At 43.1% G+C, this 12,516-nt stretch overlaps 1 long non-coding RNA gene across 1 annotated transcript; it reads left to right on the top strand.

The window, feature by feature from the left end:
* The first annotated feature begins 3,780 nt into the window (after positions 1 to 3,780).
* On the top strand, positions 3,781 to 7,923 carry LOC138286739 (uncharacterized). Its single transcript, XR_011202041.1, has 3 exons — positions 3,781 to 4,047; positions 7,571 to 7,612; positions 7,713 to 7,923. It is a non-coding gene; the product is annotated as an uncharacterized lncRNA (long non-coding RNA).
* The last annotated feature ends 4,593 nt before the right edge of the window (positions 7,924 to 12,516 follow it).

Here is a 12,516-nt window from a genome sequence, read left to right as displayed (position 1 = left end):
ACTCATATATGCAGTCATAGACTCATGCGCCCACTCACACACCCACGCAGACAGTCATGCATCCACTCAGACTCACACACCCACTTTCAGACCCACTCACACTCACGCACCAACTCACAGATCACACCTGAGTTGTGCACAGCCAAAGCACATGCGTGGTGCAGGGTTGGGTGGTTATAAGGGCTTGGCTGCAAGGCCTTGCTGCAGGCCAGGCATTGTGACCAACCCCCGCTGCACACAGCCAAAGGCCGAGCAGTGCAGTGGTTGGAATAACGTATAGTAATAACAATTACATTAAAAAAACATAGAAATTCACAGAAAAAAAACAAAGGTTACAGGGACTTTATAGTTAGGTTCTGAATTACTTATACAGAATCACAGAAATGCAGCAGTTATAGTTAGGTTTCTTTCCAGTAACTATAACCTGCTCCTTCGCCATGCACAACTAATTACTCCACATATTATATCATTGATGAGATCTTGTATGGCTTTGTTGATATTATCACTGCAACATTTGCAATAAAAATATTGATAAGGAAACTGTGCAAGGCAAGGGCGCAAGTTATAGTTACTTGAACAAACTCTGACTATAACTGCTGAATTTCTATGTTTTCCTATGAGTAAATTCAGAACCTAACTATAACGTCCCTGTAACCTTTGGTTCTTTCAGTGAATATATATATATATATATTCATGCCTGGAGCCCAAATGGTCAGGAGATAAGCACCCCTGCTCTAGAAGCATTCAGTGGCTTCACAGACTCCCAGGAAGGACAGGCATGGACACATAAGCATGCTTAGTTCCTTGTCACCAGAATGACAGCTGAGCTAGGAACCCTTTTCCTGTGCATTCACAGGCCATCCGGATAGAAGCTCAGGACCCCCCCCAGAAAGCTGGAATATGGCTGACTTTTGGAAGACCTTAAGAAATGTTTTTGTTCTGGGAGGAGTCTGCTGCGGCTGTTTATTATTAAGACGTGAATAAAGAGGGTCTCCGTTTTTAACAGACGTGCCACCATTTCAGAAGTAAGTGATGTGGTCCAACACTTAGGTCCCAGAGTCGATTTAATTATTTCGTGGACCGAAAAGTTTACACTCGTCCACCCCACCCCGCCACTGCCCTCCCCTGGGACTCCAATTTCAGACTTGGAGGCCATCATGCTTTACAGTCTGTACTTCTGAAGATGAGCCAGGCACTGGAAGAGCTTGGAGGAGTTGGGGGCAGGGGGGACAAGGGCCATGGGTGAAAATGACCTTAAGGATGAGGGTAATGGAGCCCGGGGCTGAGAGACGGGTGAGATTTCAGCGGCTACTGGGTTTATAGGAGATGGGCTAAACTCTGCAGAATTGTGTGGTGTTTTTATGTTACTCCACGGAATTTTGCAAAGTAGAACTCTGTAAGTTCTGCCCACCCCTACCTGATATGATGGGAGCCCACTCAAAGGTAGAATATCTAGCCAGAATCATCTCGGATCATAATCCCTTACCAGTGGAACTACATTGCCGGGCTCTCCAGCCATGAATACCCAGCTGGCATCTGAAGACTGCCAGCTTAGAGGACCTGGCATTTCGTGAGACGATTTTGAGAAACCATCCAGCACTACTTTGCTGAAAATGAGGGCACTCCCTCCACAATCCTAACCGCATGGGAGGCATTTAAGGACTTTCTTCGGGGGCAGTGCATATAAGAGTCATTGCGGGCGCCAAACTCTCCTGAAGGAGGTTGTTCTGCATGAGTGGGCCCTTAGAGAACTGAAGCGGATATGACCTGAGAGGCCAGATCTTCACCAGACCATTCTAGAAGCGAAGGAATGAGTGATGGAACACATAGAGTGCCTCCGCTGCTTCAACTACAAAGAATATATGATTCGAGCACACAATGAGCGTGACAATACAGGACTCCTGTTGGCATGGTTGGTTAACCCTGCTTGGCGGGCCTCCCCGATCATTGAGTTAGTGGACCCCATGGGGTACAGGCCCCATACACAGGCAAAAATTAATCAATCCTTCGCTGAATATTAAATCAGGCTGTATGCAAGGGAGCCTGAGATGCAGGATGGCACCATACATGGGTAGCTCAGAGATCTCCCGCCTACCCAACTGCTGCGAAAGTAGCGGAGGCAGTGGGGGGAACATAACAGAGGAAGAAATCCAAGCCGAAGTGCGCTTTATGGCCCATAGTTAGGTCCCCGGAACTGATGACCTTCCAGTGGAATTTTACGACACCTACATCGATCTGTTTCCCCCGTTCTAGTGGCACTATATCACAAAGCACTAACGAATCAAGCCCTACCCCCACACTAAAAAGGCCCTTATTGTCTCCCTGCCTATACCTGGGAGACATATCATCAATGTGACTTCTTACCGCCACCTATCAATGTTAAATGTTGTTTATAAACTGCTTAGGGGATTTGAAGTACAACGACTACTGCCCCCGATGCGTGATTTTATTTATGAAGATCAGTCAGGGTTTATTCCAGGCCTCAACACGGCAATCTACATTTGGCATATACTGGTGGTTCTGGGAAATAGCTCATCATTATAAGATTGGGATGGCCTTATGTTTATCGACATGGAGAACGTCTTTGACAGCCTTGAATGGGATTTTCTTCATGCTATCCTGCCCCGCATGGGACAGGTGGAACTGACAAAGGTCAGGCTCTTATTTAATCCCAAGCAGGCCCTCACTCAGGGACGGGAAAAGCTCTTGGTGCTTCAGGCCAACTGTTCCCCTAACTTCCCGCTTTGGGCCCTCCTTGCATGAATCACAGGGTTGGAAGTGGCCGATTGTTGGTTTGAGGCCAGTCTGGATAAGGTGGGCACACTCTATGCACATGGCACCCTGTTCCCCTTTGAAGCCTTGTGCAATAAGTTTGGCCTCCCAGCATGCCAGTTCCTTCTGTATTGTACTCTAACGGAGGCGGCAGCACATGAATTCTGGGGGAGACGCGAGGAAGAACTGCAGCCACTCTATAGTTGCCAGTTTCTCTTCAAAACTAACACCATGTGACAGGGAAGCCTCGGAGGGGCAGAACGACATGGGATCCTCGGCCCGCGACGGGCCTTTTCCCCTGTCCCCAGATCCCCTGGGGCACTACAGACAGACTGCCACCCAGAAGTCTCTGCGACTTCTGTGTTAAAGGAAGAAGTGGGGGAGACGACAAAGGACGAGAGAACAGCGAGAAGGAGGAAGAGGAGTACGCGACCCAGGGAACAGCAGCATCGGATGGAAGAGTGAAGACGTGGGAGTATGGCGAGACGACCGAGACCAAGAGGACAGACACGGACGACGAAAGGCAAAGAGATTGGGCTAAAATTTGGGGGCTGCACCCAAAATATCCTGCACTGCCCATCTCAAGCTTATCCACTATTATATACTGCACCAAGCATATCTCTCACTTCAGAAGCTAAGCCACTATTTCCTACTGGCTTCCTCTGAATCCCCTCGTTGCCGTTCTGATACCGGGGATCTCATACAAGTTATGGAGTTGTACCAGCTTAACACCTTACTGAACAGAAGTGGTGTGCCCGTGTGACATAACCTCTTTTGCCCCATGGACTTACCTGCAACTCTGATGAGGGGTCTTCCAGCGGGGTCTCGGTCGCGACACCTGGGAGAAAACAAACAGAGGACTGTTACAAAGAGGCCCGACTTGACACCAGATGTTCTTTTGCAGCACCTGTGGAGAAATGGGAAACAGGGTGACGACCCGGAAGCAAACACCAGCCAAGCTGAAAAGGAACCCAGAAAGAGAAGAATTACAACAAACATAGGGGAGAAAGGAGGAGGCAAATGGGAGGATGCCAAGGAGGAAGATGAGGAGAGGCAAGGATAAGAAGTAGATAAGACACGAGGACAAGAAGCAGACGAGACACAAGGAGGAGAAGTAGATGAGACACGAGGATGAGAAGTAGACGAGAGACGTGGGGGAGAAGCAAACACAAGACTAGGAGAGGACAAGGAGGAGGAGGAGGACGGTGAGGATGAGTGGTTTACAGCCGGTTGCTCGGATGCCGCCAGAGACTTCGGAGAGCTGTGGCTCCTGGGGTGAGTAATGGGATCCTAATACACAAAAGGAAGGGAGGTGGGCAAAGGAAAATAGAGTGAGTGGGAGCCGTGGACGGGTGGCATGCTAATATTGTGAGGCTCACTTTGCTAGCGCATCGGCACCACTTCATTTCATAGGCGGCGCCCGAATATATTGGATATTGATCCAAAAGGGAACGAATTACCTACCATACAAGGGAAAATAAAGAAAATCCAACATAAGAATGTGACATGTGGGAATCCTGGTAACATCCGCACCAGGGGAAATATCGAATGTGACAATTTTTGTTGTTGTCTTTTCACCCTATCTCTTCATGGTTTCATGTGAGAGGTATTTCGCATTTCTTTCATCCACACTGTCATACTAGCCAAATAATAAGCGCACCCTTGGGATTTGGTGAAGGGAAAAATCTCTCAGATAGACCAGTATACTTACTTTTGGTTATTGTTTTTTTTTCTCTATGCTCATATATACAGGGAGCCCTCTGGCGGTTCTAAACGACCTCTCCTAAACGATTACCATGGGGTAAAAAGGAGAAGTTGAGAAGAAAGAAGGAAGTGGAGTTGTCATCTTCACCCAACGGGACCCCAAGGTCTCCGAACCCAAATCAAATAACATCCATACAAGAATAATTAGCCTGTACAACCCATGTTGTTTTGTTCTTAAATATTTCCAATAAATCCTGCCAGAATTAATCACCAAATCAAGCCATCAAAGCCTTATTTCTGACCTGGTCTCCGACAGCCTGCTTGCTGAGGTAACAGACAACTCCCTGGCCCTCTCTCCTAAATTCTGCCTATTAGACTTCTACCCCAACCACTTTAACCAAGATTACAACACAGTTTATAGATTTGGCCCTTATGCTGGCTAAGCGCAGGATCACAATGCGCTGGAAACGGCCAATGAGTCCTAACATCGAGCACTGGAGGGCAGACCTATATCTAAATATAATCTGTCATGGTTGTGCAAAACTAGTGTTAAGAAATGCTCATTTGAATTCTGTTCAGGATAGAATAGTTGAATGACATTTAAGAAATAAATCATATTATGATGAGAAACATGGTGTAAAACCTGTTAACACTGCTGTTGGCAATTGAGTTTGTATCAAAAAGCTAGGTAAGGTCTCTAAGGGGTGTAGTCCTTTTATTGAACCTGAAGAAGTGGTGGAGGTGTTGAATGTTGGGGTATGGGTGAGTAGTGGAAAAGAATGGCATTTGAAGAAAGTTGCTTTCGGTTTGAAGGATTTGTGGGAAAAAATTCAGGATTATCATTCCAGTGCTGTTCTTGCTAGGAATGGGTTTCAGTGGTTAGGTGACAATTTTTCTTCCAAGTCATTTGAAGTTTCTAAAAAATCTGTATTGGAATCGGAAGTGCACAAGGAGGAGGAAGAACAAATTGTCTACATCAGGACAGTGCGCGCTCTACGGGCGACAAAAATGCAAAAACCCAGCGTTTATGCAAGAGCATAACTCATGCATTGTGTTTATATGCAGTATGTTAACCTTTTGCATTGCAGACTTTAACCTTGAAAAACACTATTAATGATGTTTACAATAACTGTTCATTTGCAAGGTATGGCTGCAGACTTACTGAGTGTGTTAGGGAGTGGTCCCATTCTAGGACCTTCTAGAAGCTTTCCCTGCAGCATGACTGGGTGTGGTTTGTGGGCTGGGCCAGACTCTATATAAGGGAGCCAGCCCAGCTCCACGTGCTCACTATTCAGAGGTCCCAGTGCAGAGCAGCAGCAACTTCCTGAGCTCCTGTTCCGGTGGCCTACCATTGATGTTCCAGGCCTGCCCTGCATTATATTGGAAATCCTTGAGCAGGGCGGTAAGGCGGAGGTCGGGCTGGGCCCCCGACTCCGTTCTCAAAGACTCTCGAGTTTTGGGCCTACTCGTGAAACTTTCAGAGTGCGCGATTCATTGCTCTCATGTAAATATTGGCATTCAGATCGGCAACAGTGTGCGCGATCATTTCATGGCATTTGCATATTCTTGTTCGAATCGGCAGTGTGCGCGATTCATTTCCAGCATGTAAAACTTGATTTTCAGATCGGCAACAGTGTGCGCGATCATTTAATGGCATTGGCATATTCTTGTTCAAATCGGCAGTGTGTGCGATTCATTTCCAGCATGTAAAACTTGATGTTCAGATCGGCAACAACTTGCGCAATCATTTCATGGCATTTGCATATTCTTGTTCGAATCGGCAGTGTGCGCGATTCATTTCCAGCATGTAAAACTTCATTTTCCTGGCATTGGCATATTCTTGTTCGAATCAGCTGTGTGCGCAATTCATTTCCAGCATGTAAAAGTTGATGTTCAGATCGGCAACAGCTTGCGCGATCATTTCATTTCATGGCATTTGCATATTCTTGTTCGAATCGGCAGTGTGTGCGATTCATTTCCAGCATGTAAAACTTGATGTTCAGATCGGCAACAGCTTGCGTGATCATTTCATGGCATTTGCATATTCTTGCTCGAATCGGCAGTGTGCGTGATTCATTTCTAGCATGTAAAACTTGATTTTCAGATCGGCAACAGTGTGCGCGATCATTTCATGTCAATTTAAAACTTTGGTGTGTAGTGTTTGTTGAAGTGCACACATTTATCCCGAGCTTTTGGATTTTCTGTGAAGATGCTAAATTCAAAATGTGACATTCTTTGTGCATATTAAGTCCCTAGTACAATTCCTATTGTTTTCCATGGAATGTTTCAGATAGCCTTTTGTCCTCATGTAAAAATGCAATGTTTGTTCTGAAACATTATTCTAGAAGGTTCTTGTATTTCTAGACAGTATGTGATATTTCATGAAAAGCTCATATGAAACATTGGATTAACCCATTCTTGATTTTTTCCAGGTACCCAGATTTCTTGAGGTCTAGTTATAGTCACTTCTTAGGTTATCCATGGTTACAGTATGAGAACTCTTAGAACCATAGTCTGTTGAAAGTCAATGTGATTATATCTTGGTATTGTATTGTTTAACCTTTTGCTTCATACAGGTCTCCTTCCCAGCTGTTCCCTACCTTATCCCCTTTTCCCCCACTTGGACTCTCTCAGGCTCAGTGATATTTCTATCGGAGCTTTGGAGCTGTCTTGTGGTGGACATGTTGGGAGAGTGCGCAGGCCCCGAGGATTTGGTCTCCCTGACACAAATAGTGGAATAATTTTTTAATGCTATGGGGGGAAAATGAAAGTGTTGAGCAAAATGTTGATGATTTTGTGGACTGTGGTAATGACAATGTCGATGTATCGAATGGAGAGAGTCAAAAAACACTATAATGGTTGAGTGGCATGATTTATGGTGAAACATCGTCATTAATTAGCGTTTGTATACATTTTGCTTGTATATATATATATATTTATTTATTTAGGTGTTATGTTGTTTTGTAATAAACTGTAGAAGGAAGGGGAGGTGGTATGTTGTATTATATAGAAGGGGGTTGTGTTGTGCTTGTATTACTGATGTTATGTTATTATTTCATTCCATTCTGGAATCCTATCTTCGTCTACAAGACAGACAGAACACTGCAAGCAGGGGAGTGAAGAAGACGGACCTGTGGTAATTGGCTCCTGACAATAAACATTTTTACAACTTTATTTGTATTGTTGTACATACAACGGATATTCAGTGTTACTTTCCCTGACTCTTTTGTCTTCAGTCTGCACACAGATGAAGATGGAAACAATGAAGGCGGAAGCAGCGGCCCTAAAGGCAGGAGCATATGAAATTTTTGAAATCGCAATATAATCACGTCCTGTGACCCATACCATTCTGAGGGTTAAATCACCTCATTTTAGCCTACAAATCAGCAACAGCAGCAGCCTCAGCAGGGACAACAATGCCACCACATGAGGTAATCATGTGTCGAGTTTGCAGCAGGATCATGGTTAGAAGACCCAGAACTTCCCTTCTGCTGTCTGCTATTCTTGTGGAGAGATGTATTAAAAACATCTAGAACAGGGGTTCCCAACCTTTTGACTTTTGTGGACCCCCACTTTATCATTACTGGAGCCCGGCGACCCATACTGAATCTTTATTGGAATCCGAGGATGCCCCCACTGAGTCATTACTGAAAGCTGGGGACCTAATCTGTTAATATTATTCAATTTTCTAAGCAGTCGCAGACCCCTGAGGAGGCTTTGTGGACCCCCAGGGGTCCCTGGACCACAGGTTGGGAACCACTGATCTAGAAGTGTCAAGGCAGAACTGAAGACAAACTGGTGCTGAATTTTTTGAAAGATGATTATGCTCTATGTTTGCACTAAAACCTCCTTGATTGCATCTTAAAACAGCGCAGACATTTCTGTTTCACCAGCTAAAGGAAGAAACACAGACTCTTCTCCACTAATCATCCATAGAACCAGTGACATCATTGCAAAAAGAAGACTGTTACCCAAGGTACTTCCTTATTCGAAATAAAGGTCCCAATATAGATTACAGGCCAATCTTGGACTTAAACAAAGTGAACAAAATGTAAGAGAAGGGAGAAATTCCTCATGCTGGCCACTCTAGATTTTTCCACAACTGATAATGGAAGATTTGTGTGTTCAGTGGATCTACAAGATGCCTATTTCCATAGTCCTGTGAGTTTCAAAGATCTAGTTTGGTAAACACATGCTACTAGTAAAGTCCTCACATTGTATTGTATTTTTATTTATAAAGTACATGTACACAAAAGCCTCATAGCGCTAAAACCAGGAGATGAGAATTTCGGAAACAAGAGTTAGTATGAGTTAAGCAGGTATGATTTTGGGAGTTTCGGTAAGCTATCCAAGCAAGAATAAAAACATTTATCACTGGTATATAGCAGATCCTTTCAACAGGTTCTTCAAATGTTTAAGGTGCCAGAAACAATTGGCAGCTAGTTAGGCCACTTGGGAGTCCATCTTGAGTTCCCAATTTATTATTATGCCCAAGATGTGGACAAATTTTGAAGGTGGCAGGGATGGGCCCATTCAGTTACTCCAGATAATAAAATGAAGTGCAGTTGCTGAGTCTTTGATAATTAAATATTCTAGTCTTGGAGACATTTAGTTTAAGAATGATTTTCTCCGTCCACTGCTGAATAGTGGAATAGTGGGAAGAATAGGGGTCCAGACTGGGAGTTTTATTTCTAGTCTGAGGTAGATCAAAACGAATCTGTGTATCATCTGCTCAAAGTTGACTCTGCCTCTAAGCAATTTTACTAATAGAGGCACATAGACAATAAATAGGAGCATGGGTAGAATGGAGCCTTGAGGTCCCCATATGCAATGGTTTTAGCCTCACATTGGAAAAGTGACAAGGTCACAGACTGGATCTGGTTTGCCAAAGATGATTTAAACAATTTTAGTGATGTGTGGTCACAACCTAACTCTTCAAGATGAGTCACCACAAGGGTATGGTCAATATTGTCAGATGCAGCAAACAGATCTAAAAGGACAAGAGAGTCATTCTCGCCCAATCTGCTTTCTGCCTGATATTTTTGCCAAGAAAGATAATGAAACTGGACAATAGTTTTTGTGATCTGATATAGGCTTTTTCAATAGAGGATTGACCAGTACCAATTTCCAACTGGTGGATACTACTCCTAGCTTAAGTGATTGATTAAAAAATGTCATGATCTTTGCTTTAGGAAAATTAGCTTCTTAATTACTGCAGGTTAGTTACAGCAGGGGCAGCCCTACTGACCCAGAACCAGAGGCAGTTAATCCATACAAAAACCATAGCGGTTCCAGGAGGTGTACCTATATTTCACACATTTTCAATGAAAAATAAATACAACGGTTCCCAACAGAAAGTTCAAAGCAATTGAAATTCTTATTAGATAACGATTTTTTACAGAATACAATACACAAACAAACAATTTGTGCTCAACATGTTATAGTAAACAGACACATAGAGACCATAATTACTGCAGGACAGGTATCTCTGTTAGACCCTTTTTGTTTACTTTATCAGTTGTTACAAAAATTTCAATGGGGGTAATATCCTTTAACAAGAAGGATGTAATGTTGTCATTGGGATTTTCCTGGCAATTGGGGACCACCGCTTGCTTAAACTGATCGCATGTTTGATCTATGAAGATTTTATCTCAGATTTTTCTGAACGTTTGACAGAAAAAAATTAGATCAAGTGTTACAAAATGCCTGCGAAAGAGGGACAGTGTTATTGGCTGTATAAGGTTACATCAAATAATTGACTGCCTTTGAGAGTTCTCCAGAAGAGTTTGTAGCTTTTACGATCTTACAAGAAAATTTTATTCTTTTGCTGGAATAATTTCCAATTTGTATAGTCTAAGAATCTCTCAATAATGAGCTCTGGCTTCAAGGGTGTAGTTAATGTGCTATTTCCTCTCCAGTTGTCTTACTTGGAGTTTTATTGCAATTAACTTAGGGCTGAACCAATTGTTTTTCTTGTGTCTGTCACTTCTGAAAACCTTTTTTACTTGACTGGCCATGACCTCTTCCAGACAAGTGTATAGATTGTCATAAAATTGGTCAACCAGGAGGTCCACATTTACATCTTCCTCCATAACTTATTTTGTAGGTGTAGAGCAGAGAAAGGTTTGAAGAAGCTCTGTAAGTTTCTCCAACGAGAACCTCTTCCAGTTCTGAAAAATTGAGGTGGCCTGATTGTGTGATTACAAACATTTTTGGCAACTGGATACTGAAAGGTGATCAGTTCATGCAAAAGTTATGTATGATTCTATTTTGTAAGGTACATTGGGGGAGCAAATTACATCATCCAATAAATGGCCTTTTTGTGTATGGCCTTGTGGTTAATCATTACTAAATTACATACTTCAAACTCTTTGAAAAATCTATAAACTCAAGTATCAGAATCAAATGATAGATTGAAATTATCAGGGATAATGGCAAGTTTGTGCTCAAGGGAAAAAGCTCCAATATCTTTCAAAGGTTTATTGTTGATTCCAACAAAGAATTGAGAGGGCAATAGACTAGTAACTAGCCTAGATTGTGGCATTTCATGTAATTTAGCAAGATAACATCTGTCCTAAAAATGATTCAGCAGATTGGGTTGTTTTCAGAGCTAGGGTAGATTTTCAATATAAATGTTACCAAACCACCAGCACCCCAGTGTGGTCACACAGTACAATGACGTAAGAGATGGGTTCATCAAGATAGACATTCACTGAGTCCTTTAGCCATGTCTCTGTGCAAAAGCATAGATTGAGGCTCAACGACTTACAGATATCAGAAGTCTTATAACGATTTGTTTCCACTGAGCTTGCATTACATAAAAAGATGATAAGGTGGGATCTGGCTTGTTTACCATTAGGTCTCGGAAGATGGTCATTACAGTTGTTAGTGCCACATTCATTGGGAAATAAACTATATACCGCAAGATCAGAGTGGGAGCAAAGCTTCTTCATAAAGTGTTTCCTGCCTAAAATGTGCATCTGCACACAACGTAAGGGGATATTTTGTCAAATAGAGATTTAAGATGGAGCTCCAAGTGCACTTACTACAAGGCTTAGGATTCCTACTAAGCCCATCAATGATGATTTGGGCATAATGGTTGGCTGGAGAATCCAGACGTGGATGGGTGCAGACAGGCTTGCCTTTGATGCACTGCCAATACGCCCACTGCACGCAGACGCCCAGCACCTGCCTCAAAGTAGTTATAAGCTGGGCACACATTAGTAACTAGTGGTCACCTTAGCTTTACCTCCAAAATGGCTGCAACCAACTGAATGTTCTGCTTGGCTCTGGAAAAATTCCATGACTGTCTGGCAGGACAGGTCTGAATATACTGATGACAAAGGGGCACATATAGTGTAATAGTGCTGGCAGGGTTTAAAAATGCTAACTGAGCTCTAACAGATGTAATAGGAACCATTCTTTATTAAAGTTATGGTCCCTATGTTCTCACATGGACGGGGAATAAGGAGCTAGGGATGCACAGTTCCCACATCTAAATAGGTATAAACTAGGCGGCACGTAAGCAACTAGTGTGCTCTGCAGCAGTACCTCCAAAGTTGCCGTGCTTTCTATGTTCTGATATGGAGGAGTGAAGACCATATTGCCTAAAATCTGTTCATAGAATATTCTCCAAATGGATTGTGGTAGTAGCAGGGTACCTCAGATGGCAAAGGATGTTCATCTACCCATATCTAGATAAGCAGCCGGCTGATCAAATCAAGCAGCCCACAAGCTGATCTACAACATTTTTAAACCATGATCTCTCCTTGTTTGGGATGAGTCTATAGGTGGCGTTTGAAAAATTTATCTATATCCAGTTGAGATACGGAACTACCTAGGAACCACTTGAGTACAAAAATAGGAAGAGTGTTTCCTTTGCAAGATAGAGGCTCTTTCAACCATCATGTTCCGCCTCAGTGTATTATAATGAATGCATCCCTAATGGGATAGAGAACCCATCCATAAAATCTGAGGATCCAAAGTTACTTGCTCAGAGAAATAAATACTGTACCATATCAGTTCAACTAGCCCTCTGTC

Source organism: Pleurodeles waltl, chromosome 3_2, assembly GCF_031143425.1.
Source record: "Pleurodeles waltl isolate 20211129_DDA chromosome 3_2, aPleWal1.hap1.20221129, whole genome shotgun sequence".
Taxonomy (NCBI): Eukaryota; Metazoa; Chordata; class Amphibia; order Caudata; family Salamandridae; genus Pleurodeles; species Pleurodeles waltl.
Note: the sequence above shows the minus strand (reverse complement) of the source record. Positions and strands in the feature narration are given on the sequence as shown.